At 40.9% G+C, this 21634-nt stretch overlaps 1 protein-coding gene across 6 annotated transcripts in view; it reads left to right on the top strand.

Annotated features, from left to right (window-relative positions):
* The window catches only part of SULF1 (sulfatase 1), a 224842-nt gene that overhangs the window by 27103 nt on the left and 176105 nt on the right, over positions 1-21634 (top strand). The window contains exon 1 of one of the 6 annotated variants that reach the window (XM_023545755.2): positions 19964-20460. The exons of the other annotated variants lie outside the window; for them this stretch is intronic. The gene's annotated coding sequence lies outside the window, so the exon portion shown is untranslated. Of the gene's footprint in view, positions 1-19963; positions 20461-21634 lie in introns of those variants that run through there. 6 annotated transcript variants of the gene reach the window in all.

Raw genomic sequence — 21634 nt, forward strand, 5'->3', positions numbered from 1 at the left:
GAGCTGAGTGGACCTCTGGGTTTCATCAATAGGGCCGCTCTTCCTCCTCCTAGAGGAACATCAAGCACTGCGGGCCTGCCTGGACTGGCCTCCTGGGGGAAGTCAACTGGGTGCTCTGTTTTACGACACTCAGGACACTCTGCCTTCCAACGGCCTGTCTTTTTAGCAATACCCACACTGGTCAGGGTCTGTACTCACCAGCCAATGAGGAAATTCTCATGGAGGTCTTGGTCTTCAGGATCCTGTAGGGTTACCTTGTGGTGGGCCCTGAAGTATTACTGTCAACAATTGGACCTTTTTCTTCATTTTATCCTCTGCTGCCAGGTCCCTGTTGTTAAAGACCTTAAAGGCTTCCTCAACCAGTTGTGAGCGTGGAGTCTGGGGTCCTGCCTCTATATTTTGCAGCTTCTTTCTAATATCTGCTGCAGACTGGATAATAAAATGTATAGCTAGCAAAGTCTTCCTTCTGGCCTTTCAGGGTCAGTGTTAGTATATTTCCTAAAAGCCTCAGTCAGCCTGGTGAGGAAGACTGATGGGTTCTCCTCTGCTGTCTGGGTGATTTCTTTCACTCTATCATAATTAACAGACTTGGCTACACACTTCTGAATCCTGCTTATGACACATGTAACTAAACGTCTGGCTCTTTCTTTACCGTCCCCATTGTAATCCCAATTTGGCTCCGCATTGGGGACCGCTTCTCCTCCCGGTCTGAAAATAAGATGTGTTGGTTGTGGATGGTTAGCATCATCTGCCTGTTCTCTAGCCTTAGCCAGGATTCTAGTCTTTTCATCCATACTACAGCCGTAAGTTAAGATGACCCATCACATGTCCCGATGTCAAATTAAAATTCAAGTTACATTTCATGAACTCATCCTTAAACCTTTTAGGGTCTTCTGACACATTCCCTAAATTTTCTTTGCATTGGCTTAAGTCTGAGACTGAAAATGGCACATGAAGCTGGGTTGTGCCTCTAGTCCCATAAAAAAATATATATATATAGTGACTGATAATTTTTTTAAAGATTCCTCCAATTCAAATATCCCATAAGAAGGAATTAAAGTTACCAACCATACCCTGAGTGTTGGACTAATGGGCTTTCTTCCTAAAGTTCTCAAAGTGTACTGTCCACACATTTATCAGGAATCTAAACAAGAAATTGTCCACGTAAATTTACTATCGTTAGAGAATTCACGATTAGCAAGATAATACAGGATGGGCTTCTCCTGTTGGAGGTCTCCAGTGAATCCGTCCAAAACATACAAAGTGTTCTCTCTGAGGGCAACCTGCCCCTCCTTGGTTTACTTATTAATAGTCATGGATCACATACTCAGAAGCAGAAATGGAATCTAAGACAAAATAGAGTCTGAGCCATGAGGTTGATTTCTTCTATAAAATAGAAACACTAACAAATAATGTTAGGCCAATTGTTTGCAATAACCAATGAAACCATGACTCTAAGGCCTTTTAACCAAGGAAACAAACCTCATGAGGTATTCGTTTATGCATAAGCAGTACCAGTAGCCATTTTTCAAGTGCTTCAGCAGCAACGGCATTCTCTAGGCCTTCAGATTGTATATTAATATAAATACCGCAACATTTATCTGTTAAGGCACAGAGTGTTCCTTGAGAGAATAGGAAATCTAATGTTATTCTAATTTGTGAAATCATAGCTCAAATCTCAGACAGTTTTCTGGTTATGATATTTATAACTTTAAGTTTGTCAACAGGAACTTCTAATTCAAGAGTTACAATATCTAAACCCGCTAGTTACATAATTTAGGAGAAAAGAGGAATATGGTTTCTTATCTCTAGAAAGTAGGACCTTAAAGCATTTCTCATTTCCAGAAAGAAAGGCCTTAAAACATCAGCAATATTTCCACATAAAACCCATAGTACACTTTAGTTTCCTCAGTCTTATGCAGCTAACTTCTGCTCCATGTGATACTGGATCAACCGCAGTCTGTGAGCCCATCAGCATCTGCATTACGAGTTTTGGAAATCTTGATTGAGTCTAGTCACAGTCCCTTTCATGAGTCCAATATAGTCCCTTTTTTTTTTTTTTTTTTTGAGATATTCTGGTCAAACGTTTTCAGAACATCAGCAAAGCAAAAACTTACCTGCAGATGACAAAACTTAAGATGGTCATGATTAATTTATAAACATAATTCTTAACTGTGAAAGATCTAATAGAAATTAATTACAAGCATAACGTAAAAGCCAAACAAAATCAGTTAAAAAAACTTCAGATAAAAACATTTCTAATAATAACCATTAACCATAATTTTAAAGAACTTCAGATGTAACAGATAATAATCCCGAGACACAACACTATACAGTCAGGATATACTAAGAACATATCAAGATTATCAAGTCTCTAAATACCTGAATAGTAATAAAAATAACTGCATAGGTAAATAATGTGAATTCTTTAATTAATCCATTGACTTTGATGTTGCTAGATTCAAAAAAATTAAGTTTTAGCACTCTTTTTTTAATAAAAAAAATGTTTTTTTCATGGCAGAAGTTTATCATAAGTTACCAAGAAACAATATGTTAGTTATTCAGCTAAAGATCTTAAAATAAAAACCTTAGCTTTTTCTTTTTTCCTAAAGCCATGTGGCTTGGTTTCTGACTCAGGAATTTTATTCTAATGACAGACTAAACTTTTGTCTTCAAGGCAGATTACACAAAGAAGAGATTAGCTCTTTAACTCAGTAATTAAATAAAATTTTGTAATCTCATAAATTAAGCCATTAAACTTCTGTCAGACAGATAAAACTTTTGACCATATCAAATAAATTTATTTTTAATAAACCTCTTAAATACTCTTGTAGTGTATCCCTTTAAATAACAAAAATGAAGTCACTCTAGCAGACCCAAATGCACACATACATGTATCCTTTTTCTTGTGATATAAAAAGCAAAAAGTATATAAAAACAATATCTATTAACTCAATTTAACATCAATAAATTACCTAAAAGGTCTTAGAAATTATTTTAAGCCTGAATACCGTAAAACATAATTAAATGAAATAAATTTTCTTTAAATATTCTAAATTTTCATTTGACTTTTACTATTTCTCATATTTTTCCTATCTAATTTTATCAACCAGCTTTGGAAATCACAAAGTCTCTGTTCAACTGACTAACATTGTTTCGGGCCATTTCAGGCATGTCTTATTGTGATTTCTATTTGACCTTAGCAGCTGAGGGCTGGGGGCTGAGGAGGCCTGATCTTGCCCCACCCTTACTTACGTTTTAACTCAGGGTAGAAGACAAGATTAGCCGTTCTGAATCATTTACATATGTTTAAATTGACAGAGACATTTCGAAAGGCTATCTACCCAGTAAATACCAAAGGTCTTTAGCAACTTTGTAAATGAATCCATCAATTCTTAGCTAGGGGGACTGGGGGCTGGAGGGAGTCATCCCAATTCATTTACATACATTTAAGTGCACCTAGACATTTTGAAAGGCAAAAAAAAAAATTTTTTTTTTCTCTTTTGCTGTTCTGGAACTGCTATTTTTCCTTTAAGACAAAATTATCTTTTTTCTTTAAACCATCTAGAGCAAAAGATGACCAGTTGCTTGGTAAACAGCCCAATCAATAAATTCGCAGGAGTCTCTGTAAGTATGTTCCAATTTAACCTGAATTTCTTTTCACCATTAATTTCTATGCAACACACAAATTACACATAAGACACAGACAGAAGTGACTGAGATAATCTTGCGGTCTTAACCTCCCAGACAGCCCTGGTCACACATAAGACAAACAAACAGAGAGCACTCAGACCAGACAAGTCAGAAAGGGAAAGGGGAAACAAGGATGATTTTAGTGAGGTCTAACACATTACTAGGGATATCTGAATCCCCACTTTGATCTTCTGGATACCTTTTATCCCCAATACCAAACGGAGGGGCTTCAATCTCTCAATCTAAACAGAGACCTCTACACCTATTCTCCCCGAAACAGGGTACACCATCTAGAGGCAGACAATATCCAGACACACAAAAATGACAGCTGAAACAAGTGGCTGGGCAAGAGGGCAGCTTGAGAGGAAAGGAAAGAGGAGGAAAAGGGACAGGCCACCATTTCCGTCAAACAGTGCACTACCAGCTGACCAGAAATTCCCTACTCCCTGGGGTCAAAAAGAAGGCGTCACTTTGTCCCCGGGGTCAGAAAAACCCATTGCACTGGGGACCCTCCATAGACCTTTCAGTAGAAATTCTGGTGTGGAGCCCCCTAGTCCCTGAGGTTTAAGAAGTCGTCCCTTGGTCCCTAGGGTCAGAAAAATCCATTGCACTGGGGACCCTTCACTAGTGACTTCCCCCCCACAGTATGAGACACCCATCCATGGGGGACTCCCAGGTGGTCTTACCCAGGCAAATGACTCTTATCTGCCACTTGGATTTCTATTGAGTCCTCGTGATTGTGCTTCACATTTCCAATGAAAAACAGACAGACAGTTTGCTCTGGAGAAAAATGAAGCTAAGGTCAGGCTGTGAGGAGTAAGGGGGGAGAAGTCCTTACCAGTGGAGAAACGTGAGAAGAACTTGGTCTTGGCAGCTGCTTTGTTCATCCACCGGGGTCAGGCAATTCTCTCCACACTGCCTCCAGTCCGAGAATGGGACACAAAGGGTTCCCTTGTGCCTCCTGGAATCTCCTGGCTGGCTCACCAAAATTGTTACCGGAATAAGGTTCTTGCCTCTCACTGGTCAAGAATGAGCAGGCAAGGCACACAGAGTTTTCCACACGAGCAAAGCTTTATTGAAGAGGCTTGCAAGTGGAGACGAGGAGGGCCTAAGCAATGCATACCCCCATCTCACAGAACAAAAGACTTGCCTGGGTTTTTTAAAGTTCTTGGGTGAGAAAAGATTCATGTTTATTCATAGGCATAGGTGGGGATGTGTTAACTATGGTGCGTGTGGCAGATTTCTAAGATGGCTCCTGTCCCAGAGGCCTCTGGGATTCGTAGCAGGACTTATGGGGTGTCACACCTGTGCAGTCTCTCACTCCCCAAGTTCAATTCCTTGGCTGCTGCTGCAGCCCCTCACTACCCCTGGTGGAAGGTCACACAGCAGTCATAGGTAGATGTTCTGTGCATGTCCCTGGGGCTGGTTTTATACAGCTGCTTCTGAAAGACAACTTTAAATTTTCTGATACCCTGCCCCATTGTTCTGAGGAATAGCTTTGTTTCTGCACCCTGGCCCATTTCCTGTACTTTGCAGATTTGGGAGCCCCTCTGTTCCCTGTCTTAATACCACACATTATTTATTCATTCTTCAGCTGACAAACATTTGGATTGTTTCAGCCTTTGGGCTATTACAAATAATACTGCTGTGAACATTGATGTAAAAATTTTTGTGTGGACATACATTTTCAATTCTCTTGGGTAGATACCTAGGGGTAGAATTGCTGGGTTATATGATAACACTGTGTAATCTTTTGAGGAACTGCCAAACTGTATTTCAAAGCAGGTGCACCGTTTTACATCCCCACCAGCAATGTATGAGGGTTCCAATTTCTCCACATCCTTGACAACCCTTGTTATAATCTGACTTTTTAATTATAGCTGTCCTAGGGTGTAAAATGATATCTCACCGTGGTTTTGATTTGCCTTTCCTTGATACCTAATGGTGGTGAACATCTTTTCATGTGCTTGTTGGCCATTTCTTTATGATCTTTATAATACTTGCCTACTGTATTTTTACACAAATAAATATGCTAATTTTTACAGGCATAATAGTATGCTTATGAAAATACCTCATGGGGGGGAGCGGTTGGCAAAGAAAATTAGAAGGCACATGTTATTTGCATAAAACTACAGTATTCAAGTCCTTTGCCCATTTTTTGAGTTGTTTGTCTCTTTATTATTGAGTTATGAAAGTTTTCTGTATGTTCTAGATGTAAGTCCCTTATCGGAGGTACAACTTGGCAAAAATTTTCTCCCATTCTGTTGGATGTTTTTTCCCCTTATTGATGATGTCCTTTCAAGCACAGAAGTTTTTAATTTTGATAGAGTCCAATTTATCTAATTTTTTTTTCTTGCTTGTGCTTTTGGTGTTGTATCTAAGAAAACCAAACCTGTTGCCGTCGAGTCAATTCTGACTTATAGCGACCCCATAAGACCGAGTAGAACTGCCCCATAGGGTTTCCAAGGAGTACTTGGTGGATTCGAACTGCTGCCTTTTTGGTTAGCAGCCGAACTCTTAACCACTATGCCACCATGGTTTCCCATATCTAAGAAACCATTGTCTAATCCAAGGTCACAAAGATATAAGCCTGTTTTCTTCTAGGAGTTTTATAATTTTATCTCTTACAGTTAGGTCCCTGATCCATTTTGAGTTTTTTTTTTTTTTTTAATATATATATATATACATTTTTGAGGGAGAGGTCCAACTTTATTCTCTTGCATGTGGGTATCCAGTGTCCCAGCACCATTTGTTGAAAAAACTCTTCTTTCCCCAATGAATTGCCTTGGCATCCTTGTTGAAAATCAATTGACTATAAATGTGAGAGTTCATTTCTGGACCCTCAGTTTTATTCCACTCATTTATATATCTATCCTTATGCCAGTATCACACTATCTTGATTACTGTAGCTTTGTAGCAAGTTTTGAAATCCAGAAGTGTTAGTATTCCAACTTTGTTCTTTTTCCAGATTTGGCTCTTTTGGGTTCCTTGAATTTCCACATGAATTTTAGAATAAGCTTATCTATTTCTGCAAAGAAGCCGGCTGGGATTTTGGTAGGGATTATATTTAATTTGTAGATCAATTTCCAGCATATTGGCATCTTAACCAAAATAATTCCTCCAACTCCTAAACATGGATGTCTCTTCATTTATTTAGGCCTTATTTAATTCAACAATGTTTTGTAGTTTTCAGAGGATATGTTTTGCACTCCTTTTGTTAAATTTATTTCTAAGTATTTTATTATTTTTTAATAATTTTATTTTGTTATGATTGTTGAAAAGGGGAAAATATTTTTATATATGTAATATGTATATGTGTAACAACTTGGGGCAAATTGTTAAATAGATAAATTTGGGTATATGGTAGACAAGTGTCCTTTCTACTATTCTTGCAATTTTCTGTAAGTTTAAAATTATTTTCAAATACATAATGTTTTAAAAAAAGAAAGAAACAAGAGAGTTAAGTAATTTGCATTTACTAACAGAGTTGATTAGGGGCAAAGTGAAGAACTAGAATCCAGGTCTCTGTCTGTTTCTCCCCATTTCCTCCAAACCTCTAACATATTTCTGTATAAACAGAAAAGTAATTTCCACTTAAAGCATTTATAAACCACAGTCACACCTTTTGTCAATCAATCATCAATAATAAGTACCATGGCCCAGAGAAAACTCATATTTATGATTTAAGAATAACCTTTATTTGGATATCATTTTTATATTATTTTTACCTACTTTATTTTATTTGATTCTCATAACTCTTTGGATGAAGTAGATAGGACAAGCACTATGAAACCCATTGTACAGATTAAGAAACAGGCTGTGGAGGTTATTTGTACCATTAACGTTCACAGCTAAGTGCAGAGTCTAGACAGAAACCTAAGTCTTAAAATTCCAGAACCATTGCTCTTTCTGATATTGTCCTCTTCATATCCCAATACCTTTTCCTACTCCTAATAACTATATCTGGAAACCCTGGTGGTGTAGTGGTTAAGTGCTACGGCTGCTAACCAAAATGTCGGCAGTTTGAATCCTCTAGGCCTCCTTGGAAACCCCATGGGGCAGTTCTCCTCTGTCCTAAAGCATCACTGTGAGTCAGAATCAACTCAGCAGCAATGGGTTTGGTTCCTTGGCATAACCATATCTAAGACTTCTGGGGCTTATCATGTACTTGGCAAGAGAATAAAATTCTCTTAAAAAGCAGAACAAAGTGACTGAGAAAAATGCCTACGTTTTACTTACTGAGATTAAGTATCTACCTACCTTGTACAAGTAAGTTATCTAATTCAATCTTTTCAACATCCCTGTGACTAGAACTCTTACTGTTCCTATTTTACAAACAATGAAATAGGTTCTGAGGGCTTGATTAACTTATTATAGAACTGTAGAGTCTATATGACTCCAGAACCCATATAATTAGCTGCTGTTAAATGCCTTCAAGTCAATTCCCAACTCATGGTGAACCCCATGTGTACAGAGTAGAACTGCTCCACAGGGTTTTCAAGGCTGTGACCTTTGAGAAGCAGATTTCCAGGCCTGTCTTCCGAGGGCCTCAGAGTGGGTTTGAACCACAACCTTGTGGTTAGTAGCCCAGCGCTTAACCATTTGCATCACCCAGGGACTCTTTTTTTTTGTGTGTGCTTTAAGTGAAAGTTTACAGCTCAAGTTAGTTCCTCATACAAAAATTTGTACACATATTGTTATATGACCCTAGTTACTATCCCTATAAAGTGACAGCACGCTTCCCTTTTCCACCCCGGGTTTCCCGTGTCCATTCAACCAGCTCCTATCCTTTTCTGCCTTCTCATCTCACCTCCAAATAGGAGCTACCCATTTAGTCTCGGGTATCTACTTTAACTAAGAAGCACATTCTTCACGAGTATTGTTTTCTGTTTTATAGTCCAGTCTATACTTTGTCTGAAGAGTTGGCTTCAAGAATGGTTTTAGTTCTGGGTTAACAGAGTCCAGGAGCCGTATCTTCTGGGGTTCCTCTAGTCTCAGTCAGACCATTAAGTCTGGTCTTTTTACATGAATTTGAGTTCTGTACCCCACTTTTCTCTGGCTCCGTCAGGGACTCTCTGTTGTGTCTAGGGACTCCTTTTTATCCTAGCAACTAAATAGTTATTCCACATTTCTCCCTTTTCCCAGTTGATATTTTAACCAATTTCTTTTCCATATATTCAGTAATTTTTATAATTATGCAGTTGAGAGAATTCTTTCCAGGAACATAGTTTGTACGGAAAATCATGTGTATGTGAGTAAGTGCTCCGAAAGCAGGTACTACATCTTATTTGCATCAACAGCCCCTGACACACATAAAGCATTCAATAAATGCTTGTTAAGTGAAGGAATGATGTTTGGAATTCCCTACAAACTTTCAAGATATCATGATCTAACATAAACATAAGACCTAAATATTAAAAAAAAAAAGTTGGCTCAATTCACGAAATCTCAGCCTTGCAGCAAAGCACAGTTTCAAAGCCAGAAAAATAAAAGAAACCAAAGAAAGAAAGAAAGAAACTGCACTTTTAATTGAGTCTAAATAAGACCCTGGTCTGGTGATAATCTGACCAACGTGGCCTTTGACATTCTGGATAACATCTTTTATATTGTAATCCTTTGTCTGGATGACAAAAAGTGATGCCAGTCTCACTGCTGGTTGGATTCCATGATTTCTCCCTTAATCACTCAGGATAAAAAGAGGTGAACATTTTAGCCACCGGTTCAGGAGCAGTAGCACCTCCTGGCTCCACAGCCAGCTCTCTAAGTCCCCTTGCTACTTCTTGGGGCAATGATTCAGGAAGGAACCAACAAGAGGGAAGATGGTATCCAAGAAAAGTGCTGGGATATGTCTTTTCACCTCACTTCTTCCACTCCACTCTCCCAGCCTCGTCCATTGTGATTTCTCACCACTCTAACTTCCCATCTGGCTCATTTGTATACATTTTTACCCAAATAAAAATGCCCTCAATGAGACAGATTGACCCAATGGCACGGGACCACCATTCTATTATACATAAGGTCGCTATCAATCAAAGCTGGCTTGTCAGCAACTAAAAACAAAGAATGGCTAGGGGAGTTGCAAAAATCGTGTGTTGAGGGGACCCCTTCCCTAACTCTTTTCCGTCTACAGTGATACCACCTTTGTCCTACTTGTCCATTCCAGAACAGCACACAGACACCTTAAATGCATAGCTTAACATTACTGCAATGTAAGGAAATTTCAGAGTAAAAACTACATTCATGGAAGTCAGTCGCACACTGTGCCTCATGTTACGCAGCTTGGCACAGGTGTAAAGCACTGAAGCCATTCCTTTCAGGCGCTCCCAGTTATCACTCCCTTTGCAGCCCATTATCCTTCCCTTAGGCTCTGACCCTTAGCCTCTGGTTCTTACTAATTCCCCTTTCAGTCACAGACATGGTCCCTGCAGAGTCTGCAGAACTAAGGTTTTTTTCCCTGTGTGAATCTCTGTCAGCATCTCTATGAGACTGCAGCCTCTGGGACAGCTTGTGTCCTGGGTTCTGTTCCCCATCCCTCCTGCTTGCTTTTCACCTTCTCTGCCCTGTCTCTGTCCCCGCCTCTTCCCCAGTGCCTTCCTGCTCTTGGGCATATATGTTTTTACATTTGCAATTTGTTCTTCCACCAGCTTACAAAAAGATAGGCGGTGACAAACTGGATTTAGCACATACTGAATTTCTTGGAGGATGTTCTCTCTGTCCATTTTTCTGTGTCTAATTCACAGTTTTCTATCAACAGACTTTCTTCAGATTTCTAACACCATCCCCAACACTTTGAGTTTCCCTAATCTCACTAAATGACCCCCTCACCCCCGAGGCTAAAGTCACAGCAATAATTATTCAAGTTATTATTAATGATTATCAACCACCGTCTTTTTGAAAAGATTCTTATGATTTTCCCTTTATAGCATTTAAATATTTATATTTAAATACAGAAACCTAGGCAACAGTTGTTAGGGCCACCCCCTGGCTAATGCTCACTGAAAAGGCAATAGGACATTTTTGGCTCACTCCAGGCAAATAATATTGAGCTAGTGCTACAGGAAGTGAACACCAAAGAGTATCAGAAAATGAAGGATGAACTGACTGATACTGAGCACCTACCCCAGGCCATGCCAGACACAGCTAGTCATTTTCAGGCTTTGTTATTCCTATAGTGTTGTTGTTGTTGGGTGCCATCGAGTTGATTTTAGACTCATAGAGACTTCATGTGTTACAAAGTAGAACTACCCCATAGGGTTTCCTAGGCTGTAAAGTTTTGCAGAAGCAGATTACCAGGCCTTTCTCCCTTGGAGCCACAAGGTGGGTTCCAACTGCCAACCTTTTATTTATCAGCCAAGTGCTTAACTATTGTACCACCAAACCAAACCAAACCTGTTGCCATTGAGTCGGTTCCAACTAAGAGTGACCTTATGGCCACCAGGGCTCCTTTTCTCCTATACAGTTGTTGTGAGGTACTATCAAGTTGGTTCTGAAATACTGCCCAGTCCCACACGATCCTCACAATCCTCATTATGCTTGAGCCCACTGTGGCAGTTACTGTGTCAATCCATCTCATTGAGGGTTTTCCTCTTTTTCACTGATCTTCTGCTTTATCAAGCAAGATGTCCTTCTCCAGGAACTGGTCCCTCCTGATAATATGTCCAAATTGCGTGAGATGAAGTCTTGCCATCCTCGCTTTTAAGGAGCATCCCAGCTGTACTTTTTCCAAGACAGATTTGTTTGTTCTGACAGTCCATTGTATATTCAATATTCTTTACCAATATCATAATTCAAAGGCATCAATTGTTCTTTGAGCTTCCTTATCCATTGTCCAGCTTTCGCATCCATATGAGGCAATTGGAAAATAACGTGGCTTGGGTCAGGCACACCTTAGTCCTTAAAGTGACGTCTTTGCTCTTTAATACTTTATAAAGAGGTATTTTGCAGCAGATTTGCCCAATCCAATAAGTAGTTTGATTTCTTGACTGCTGCTTCCATGGGTGTTCATTGTGGATCCAAGTAAAATGAAATCCTTGACAACTTCCAGCTTTTCTCTGTTTATCAGGACATTGCTTATTGGTCCAGTTGTGAGGGTTTTTATTGTCTTTATGTCGAGGTGTAATCCGTACTGATGACTGTAGCCTTTGATCTTCATCAGTAAATGCTTTAAGTCCTCTTCACTTTCAGCAAGCAAGGTTGTGTCATCTGCATATCGCAGGTTGTTAATATGTCTTGCTCCCATCCTGATGCCTCGTTCTTCTTCATACAGTCCAGCTTCTTGGATAATATGTTCAGCATACAGATTGAATAAGCATGGTGAAAGGATACAACTCTGACTCACAACTTTCCTGACTTTAAACCAGGCAGTATCCCCTTGTTCTGTTTGAATAACTGCCTCTTGGTCTACGTACGGGTGCCTCATGAGTACAATCAAGTGTTCTGGAATTCCCATCCTTAGCCATGTTATCCATAATTTGTTATGAGCCACATAGTTAAATGCTTTTGCATAGTCAATAAAACACAGGTATATATCATTCTGGTATTCTCCTTTCAGCCAAGATCTATCTAACATCAGCAATGATAACCCTAGTTCCACATTCCTATACTAGCCATTCTAATTAAGTACTTTTCTCTTCACCATTTCTGTAGAATCCAAGCTTGTCTCCAAATATCCATGTGTTTCTCAAAAGAAAGTTCTAAAATGGTACATGTAGAAACAGTTGAATTGGTATATGTTTTGCTGTGTAGATTCTTAACAAAAAAATAAATGAATGAAAATTTAAAAAAAGAGACAGTTCTGTATAAATGCTATCAATAGAAAACCTAGTCATTAATTACATGAGGGCAGTTTACATTTTCCTGCAATTTCCACCTTTTTTTCCCCCAGACTGATTAAAATTCCTATTCTGATAAAGTACTTCTTCCCACAATTTACTAGGCCTGTTGGTGAAGAGCTACATGAAGGTTTGCTGTGAAGCCAGCAATGAGGAGAAGTCTGACATTCCAATAAAAAGCTTGTTAACTGGTGTGCAACATTGTGTCCATTAGGATGGAACAACTCCCTACAGAACACACAGGCTGGTCTATCCATGGTGTGTTAAGTCCTACTGAAGTGCTCATCTCTTTTAGACTTGTCCTTTGGGCTCTGCCCAAGCCAGCCCTGAGGGGACCATTTGAACAATCCCCCATCGAAAATGCTATTGGTTATTTAGCATATAGGGCAATGAAAGTACAGCTCCGCGTTTTCACGAGCTGTTATCACTGTTGTTCTGAATAAGCAAGACAGACATGAGCAATGGTGGTTGACTGGTAGGGTTTTTGCCTTCCATGCAGGAGACCCAAGTTTGACTCCCGGCAAATGCACCTCAAGTACAGCCACCACCCATGTGGCAGTGGAGGCTTGTGTATCACTATGAAGCTGAACAGATTTCAGGGGAGCTTCCAGAAGAAGGTAGACTAGGACGACAGGCCAAAAATCAGCCAATAAAAACCCTATGGATCACGACAGTTCTATCCCATCGTGCATGGGGTCGCCATGAGCAAGGCCCAACTTGGCAGCAACAACAGCAAACACAAGCTTATTTAATGTCTTTTTGTTTGATTTACATGCCTTTGCTTCTTCAATCATTTACAAAAACTGGTGGTAAATGGGAAGGAATTTATCAGACAAGTATATTATCTTTTCCACCATCAGCATGTGGGATCACTTCTTGAAAGGTCCTCTTCAAATCCTCCTTCATTTCAAACTGATTTTAACAAACTGGAATCCACAAGCCATAACTAGGAAGCTACAGTAAGCCAATTTATTCAGTTAATTTGCATCAGGCTAAATAATGTCTCCTGACAGATTATTTCTGTTCTAAGAAACAAATACTTTTTAATCCTGGTCAGGCTGTTGCTAAGGATAAATGATTTCACATTTCTTGTAAAGATGCCGGTCATTAAGAATATTAACACAAATTCCTTCTCCTTGAATAGAAGTGAGCTGTCATTTTAGCAATGCTGCTGTGTCAGCCTTTCTATTGTCAAACCCCACAAATGATGAGAAAATGAATTTACTCTTTAGAATTAGTCAAGTGAGGAATCCTTTGAAGCAGGGGTGCAGGGCTTTGCCTAGATTCTGTAATCACATAAAAGCCAATACTGTATGTATGTTGGTAAAATGTTTCGAAACTGAATGAAGACTATTTGTTGTGATTGGAAGCGACTCAATAGCACCTTTTTTTTTTTTTCTTACCATAAGACCTTACAGGCAGAATCTTATCTCTGAAAAAAAAATTTCCCACTCCTAAAATAGAGTTTTGATGAGCAACAAAGTTTACGTAAACTCTTGTTCAGCTGAACGAAGAATATATTTTAATCTGTCTGAGGTACTACATGGAAGAGAAGGGAGGTGATTATAGTACAGCCTCCATGTGGAGATTGGTTGTGGGGTTTGAATATATTTATTTAATCTATAAAGCTCTTTCATAAGGCAGAATGCAAACGAGCTTTTAATTAACACATTCAATGGTTGAGAATGAAGGATGTGCTGCTTATGAAACAATTTACATTTTTACTTTGTAGCTTAAAAATAAGTGGAGGAAAACATGTCGATGAGTGAGCACAACCTTGGTGGCTATGAGTGGGAACCGACTGATGGCACCTAACAACAACCAAAACAACAACATGCCCTGGCAATGATTTTCAAGTTCCACAACTCCGTTTCTCCACACATAAAACTTCCTTCCGGCTTCCCATAAAGGAAAGATTAGATCCCTGTTCAAGAATGACAAGTATTTAATATTCAGAAATGACTCCATAATAAAGTGCTTGGATTCTATAGAAATGGTGAAGAGAAAAGAAGATTAATTTCAAACCAAAGTCTAGTACAAACATGACCTTCCTATTGTAAGTCTCTTGAATAGGAAAAGCAATGACATCTAGGGCTTTGTTTCTGGGTTTGAGAATTTGGAAATATATTGAGTATTAGGATGTTTCAGTAGGAAAAAAAAAAAGATCTGTTTATTGTAATCTCTTGCCTGTGGAGATGAGAAAAGTTCTTTCGGCCACACTTTACTGAAAGAATGCAGTTAGTAAAGATTTAAATGAGAAAGGATGGAAGGGTCACCTTTTTATTCCTTTGCCTGTAGGCAGAGCTGCAGTTAAGCCATCCCAGGAAATAGAACAAATCTATTGCTCCCCAAAATCTCCAGGTGACAATGATAAAAATTAAAAAGAGCAGATGGAAAAGCTCAGGGGTCTTGAAATTAATAAACGCCGGTTCTGGCTGACATAATTTCAGTTAAAATTCATTTCTATTTGCAAATAGCCTTGACACATAGCAAAACTCCAAAGGAAGGGATGTTTGGTAATTGTTCTCTGCAAATACTCTATAAATACTTTCGTGCCTGGTTGTCCTACAAGTGTGCTGACCAGCCATGCTGGCTGGTGTGACCTCACATTCCCTTGGCTACCTCTGACGTCTCGAGAGAAATGTCTTCCCTACACCTATGGTGTCTGGGGGGTGGGAGGGTGGGGGTGGTGGGGGGGTGGTGGTGAGTTACTTTTGACTGTTTTGATAAACATGGGGTTTAAGCAGCTTCTCCAGCAAGAGATTCCTGGGCCAAGTCTGTATAATTAGCGAGATGATTTCACGCAGAAGTATACTTCACTGCTACTTTGCTTAGAATGAAAAGAGGAAGGAGCTCTAGATCCTCCAGACAAATTACATATTCAGCCCTTCACTTGATTATGATTTGTCAGGAGGTAAATGTTGACCAACTTCAGACTGTAGTCAAGGGGCCAAAAAATGGTCCAGCTTGCCAAAGTGAAGGTGTTCCCACTTTGTGCTTTTGAAGGAGGATAAGGTCAGGAAACATAATGAGATCAGAGAGCTCAACCTTGCTGCAGACTTGAACTTTACACCCTGACTTAACAAGTGAGAAGATAAAGGACAGGGAGAGGCCAGTGGCTTCAGGCAGAGCCTGAGAATCTGAAGTTATGCCTGGGTCAGCAACATTAACTATAAAACCTTGGTCAAGGCATTTAAACTCTCTGGACTCCAAACTCTGTAACTTTGTAATGATAAGGAGTAAAACCAGATCAGAAGTTTTTAAATATTTTTTCTCACTAGCAAACCCTTGTTTCAAACAAAATCTAAAAGTCACTCCATAAATTAGATAGAAATGAAGCTTCTTCATTTGAATCAAGTAAGTGGAGCCCAAGCCCTGCAGACCTGCTGTCTCTCCCTCTCACATTTGCCCCCTCCCCACACCCCAAAGGTTCCTGAAGCACCTCCTTGAAAACCTAGGTCTCCATGGAACCGAGTTGGAAAACCAGCAGATGAGATAGTAACTAAGTTTCCTTCCAGCTTTTGGCATGGTAGAAAAATCATAGAATATGGAGGCAGGCTCTTAGTCTGTCACTTCCTAAAGTGTATGCTCAGACTCAGTTTCTGCATCTGTAAAGTGGAGCTAAAAGTAGCTCTATCTTAGAACGATCTCTTGGTTAAGAATGCAAGCAAAACATTTAACCCAGTGCCTGCAACCTAGTTAGATACATAGATACCTATTAGATAGATAGATCCCAAACCAACCAAACCTGTTGCCATTGATTGATTGATTCGATTCTGACTCATAGCGACCCTATAGGACAGAGCAGAACTCTTACAGGGTTTCCAAGGAGCGGCTGGTAGATTCACACTGCCAGCCTTTGGGTTAGCAGCCATAGCTTTTAACCACTTCTCCACCAAGGCCCCAGATAGATAGCTGCCATCATATCAGCTCTGACTCACGGCTCCCTTATCTACAACTGAACCAAACACAGTACGGTCCTGTGTCATCCTAACAATTGCCAATCCATTGTTGCATATATTGTGCCAACCCATTTCACCGAGGGTCTCTCTTATCCTTGCTAGCCCTCTACTTCACGAAACACCATAGTCTCCCCCAGCGATTAGTCCCTCCTTGATGATATTCCCAGTGCACGTGAGTCGGTCAATGTCCTGTTGTGAGCCATGAGTCATTCAATGGCTAATTTTCAAAAGTAGGTCATTCTTCCTCATTTATCTTAGTCTGCAAGCCCGCCTGAAACCTGTCCACCATGGGTGATCCTGCTAGTATTTGAAATAGTGTGTTCTTGGGTTAAAACACCATAAAGTTTAGTAAAGCAAAAAGAAAGGTTTTATTCAGTATCTATTCAAAGAAACAAAAGTAGGAAATGGACAAGTATGCTGCCAGAGCCACGTCTGTCCAAGTTCGAGAAATATTACAGAACAGACAAAAGTGGGAAAACGGACAAGCATGCTGCTACAGCCATGTCTGTTCGAGGAATATTACCGAATAAACAAGAGTGGGAAAACAGATAAGCATACTGCCACAGCCATGTCTGCCTGAGTCCAAGGAACGTTACGGAATCATCGGTAAATATTAACGTTACAAATGGGCAAAACCATTGAAAGCTTCACCTTTTCACAGACTGGCTAAAACTGTGAAGTCACTGTGATTCTACATTTTGAACAGTCTTTCTTAACAATCATTGGTACAGGTTTCGGTAATAACAGTCAGGAGAGTCTTCATTGGCCCAACAAATCTTACTATTCACTAATGCTAATAGTGGAAAGTCTTTTGTACTGTGTGTTACAATTTGTTTATGTGAAAGTTTCCCTAAAAGATGTTCTCCAAGATGGTCCCAGTTATTGTCTTTACACCTCAGGACTCAGTTGATATGTCCTTGGGAGTCTTTGTGGGTCCCTGTGTGTTCTTCTCCAGCTTCTCCAAGGAATAATGGCTCCAGTATTATGTCCTAAATCAAATGGCATAGCTTCTGGCATCACAGCAACATGCAAGCCACCGTGTCCAACAAACTGACAGACAGGTGGTGGTAAAACCAGTAGGTACTCATAAATGGTAGCTGTAATAAAGGTCACGACCCTGCCTTGAAGGGGAAAAAAAAAGGGGGAAGACCCTGTATTAGGAATACTAAATTGCAACGAAACCTCTGTGATTCCTGAAGCCAAACTCTCAAGAACTTCAGGCTAAAATTCTTCTTTAAAACCTGAATTTTTTTTTATTGTTCCACATTAGTGGAGGCGGGAAAATTCTTCTAATTCACTGAATATTCTGTATGCACTGGGGAGCATGTACTGTGTAGACACACCCCAAGCCTCTTAAATGACACCATGGCTGACCCAACTACCACAGATGGAATTTAAAGCATGTTGCTTTTGCCAAAGAATAACAAGGGAAATGTCACCAGGAGCACTTTAATACATAGCCACAAGAAATTCAGTACCTGTCAGCCTGGGCTACCCCGTATCATAAAGCAATTCACCGGAGAACTGTTGTTCATTTCTTGAGCTGCTGTTGTGATAAGCTGCATTCCTTCAATAGTGGAGGAGTTCCCTCCTAAAGCAGATCCCAGAAGTCTGTAATTTATGAAAATCTCACCTTTGGAGAATTTCCCTGGCAGCCTGTAAAGTAAGCTTAACTTGATATGTCCTCTAGTGTGTGGTAGGGAAACCCTCATGTAGTGGTTAAGTGCTACAGCCACTAACCAAAAGGTTGGCAGTTTGAATCCACCAGGCGCTCCTTGGAAACTCTATGGGGCAGCTCTACTCTGTCCTGTAGGGTCGTTATGAGTCAGAATGGACTCGATAGCAATGGATGTTTTTGTGGTTTACTGTGCAGTAGCAGAGGCTCAGCACGTATCAGCATTGTTTTTTCCCTCACAAACATGCCTCCTAAAGGAAGCCGACTGAAGTGAAATTTAGGCGCTCCTCTCTATGTTGTATAAAGGCTCTCTTTAAGAACTTAAGATTTCCAAACATACACAAAGTAGGGAGGACTACAAGCCCTCATGTACCTGTTGTACAGCTCCAGCCACCATCAATACTTGACTTGTGTGGTGGCTTTTACCTAAGCCCATGTGGCACCTTTCACTCAGACTGATGGTTCAGGTAAGAACAAGTCAGTTGTCAGTTAAATTCAATAAACGCTCATTACAGCAGTTGCCATCAACTCAATCTCAACTCACGGTAACACCGCGTGTGTCAGAGTAGAACTGTGCTCCATAGAGTTTTCAGTGGCTGATTTTTTAGAAGTAGATCACCAAGCCTTTCTTCTCAGGTGACTGGTTGAACTCAAGCCTCCAATCTTTGGGTTAGTAGCCAAGAGTATTCACCATGTGCACCAACCAGGGACTCCAAACACTCATTAAGCACCTGCTTTGTGCAGGACCCTGTCCTAGGAACTGTGGAGAAAAACACGAGGCCCCGAACCTAGAGCACCGACAACACATAAGGAATTACCACGGAGAAAAAAAAAATTTTTTTTTTTTTTTTTAAGGGGAAATTTAGGAAAGGTTTTGTGAGGGGTTGGAGATTTGACCAGGCTCTTGAAGGAAATGAGCTGGAGGGCAGGCCATGCTGAGGAGGCTGGATGTGGATAAAGATAGAAAATGAAGGTGCAGCAGAGCCACCTTTAGAATGATTCATGTTCTAATGGGCTGCTGGCAGGAGAGTTCAGAGGTGGGAAGTGAGAAATAGTCCACAAACCGGGCTTTGAGGGCTGGGAAAGGGAATTTCTTTACCTGTTGGGGAGCAGTGCTGGGAACAGGGTAGGATAATAATAATCTAATGAGAATATGAGGTAGTAAGTTGCGGGGAGGGGGAGGTTGGTGCTCACACTAAATTGGAGCTTCTTCAGATGACCCAAGCTCTGGTGTAAAGAACCTTCTGGCTGGGTGTATTGCTCCCACAGGGAAAAGAGCAGAGAACGAAAATGGAGGATTCGGCCCTGGCACGAGGAACACATTGCAAACCATCATTAGGAAAACAAGAAACCAGAAAAAAGAAAAGCAGCAGGAGCACCTGGGCCGGGCCTAAGAAACTCCGTGTTTACTAAGCACTTTCTCTCTGGAGAGGAGCCCTGGTGGCGCAGTGGTTAAAGTGTTCCAACTCGCCAGCTGTTCCGCGGGGGAGAGATATGGCAGTCTGCTTCCTGAAGACTTCGAGCCTGGCAAACCCTATGTGGCAGCTCTACTCTGTCCTGCACGGTGATTATGAGTGGGAACCGACTGGACGGCAGTGGGTTTACTTTGGGGTTTGGTCTCTGGAACGCCAGCCTCTCCAGTTACCACATCTCCCTCATCCACTCCGTCCTGCCGCAGGCGGCTTCTGTGCCCGTGCCGGGCGCCCGGAACCGCACGCCTGGAAACCCTGACTGGCCGTCCCAGCCTCCAACCGCCCGGGGCCTTCTCCCGCCGCCAGCCGGCCAGCTGCAGCTCCCTGTTTGTTTGCCGAGGTTTGCACTCACAGATTGAGTTGCCTTTTTTTATTTTTTCCAGTCAGTGCAGCAGTGTCCCGAAATTCACCCCCAGTGTAACTTCTGCCTCTGCTCCTCCTCTTCTTGGAACTGCCTTTTGTTTGTCTGGCAGCCTGGGTTCTATGGGGGTGTGTGGTGATAATAATACGCGGGCTTATATAACCCTCCTCAGCTTGCAAGCACTTCACAGACCGTCCCCAATGAAGCTGCGGGCCGCTGTCAGGCCGGGCGGCGTTATCAGCAAATAGGAAACCCGGGGCGAGAGGCCGGAGGCGAGGGCGGGAGGATCAGAGGCGAGGCCTTCCTGGCTCCTCGCGCTGCCCCGCCGAGGTCAGAGCAGATAAGAAACAATGACTCTCGCCCTCCGCAGGAGGAAGGAAGTCCCGCTGCCACCTTATCTCTGCTTCTCTGCATATCCCTTCCTCCCAGAGCTCTTTCTCTAGAGAAGATTCTGAAGGCGGCTCTTGTGAGTATGATGCTCTGCTTTTTCTTGAAAAGAGGAAAAACTTTTCCTCGCTGCCCTGGTACCCTTCCCATTATTTATACATTAGAATCATTTCCCTCATTCAGATTCTTAAAAAAAAAAAAAAAAAAGTAAAGAATGGAAAAAGTATGTTTCTGGCCAAAGCCCTCCACCCAGTTTGGTCTCTCCTAACAATAATAGGAGTGGAAATAGGTTTCTGTTGATAAGTCATTTAACTAAATAACACCCAGGCAAGGTGCGAAATTGGCCGTTTTCACAGTCTTGGTTATGTCTGGCTATTCTGCATACACACACAGACACACAGACACACACAGGCACATGTCCCTCGCTCCATCGCCACACACACACACATCCTGCCCCATTTCCTCTCTCACACATGCACACACACACATCCCTTGCTTCATCACACACATACACCCTGCTCTATCTCCTCTCTCTCTCACAAACACCTCACTCCATCTCCTCTCTCTCTCTCTCTCACACACACACACGCACACACACACCTCGCTCCATCTCCTGACCCTAGAGACCACTGGCTATTCACCTGATGTGTAGAGCAACAAGAAACTATGCAAGAACTTTGATCTTCAGTTTCTCTGCCTCTATCGCCCACAATTTCAATCGGATATAACTGTTGAAAGTTTCTTTTCACACTATGAAATAAGTCCCCTCTTTCAGTGTAGGCTTGAAACTTGTACTGGCTTGTGTAAACAAAATCCTGTAACTATAGTGGAAATGTGAATTTTTATTAAATTTTCACTGCATGGCTGAAAAATCTAAATATTAAAGAAAAAGTAGACACTAACTTCTTAAGTATGAGCAAAACCCTGCTTTTAAACTATTCTTCTGTAAAGAATGCTGAATTAGCAGAGCGTTTTTTCTAGATATGATGCTTATTACTTCAAAAAACAGCCTTTCACGAAAGGTGAATTTAAGACTCTAACAGAAAGCTAGGAAGTATGATTTGCTAATTGAACTGGCCAAGAAAATTAAGTTCTATTTTGGGTAATTGTGCAATTTACATTTATAAAACTATGATAAGTTGGTGCCCTGTGAGATGCAGAAAACTATTATCTTGATATTTCAGGTAAGAAAACTGAAGTATAAATTGCTAATAATGGTGCAAAGTTGAAGAGCTTGGCTGCTAACCAAAAGG

The sequence above is a fragment of the Loxodonta africana genome, chromosome 14, assembly GCF_030014295.1.
Source record: "Loxodonta africana isolate mLoxAfr1 chromosome 14, mLoxAfr1.hap2, whole genome shotgun sequence".
Taxonomy (NCBI): Eukaryota; Metazoa; Chordata; class Mammalia; order Proboscidea; family Elephantidae; genus Loxodonta; species Loxodonta africana.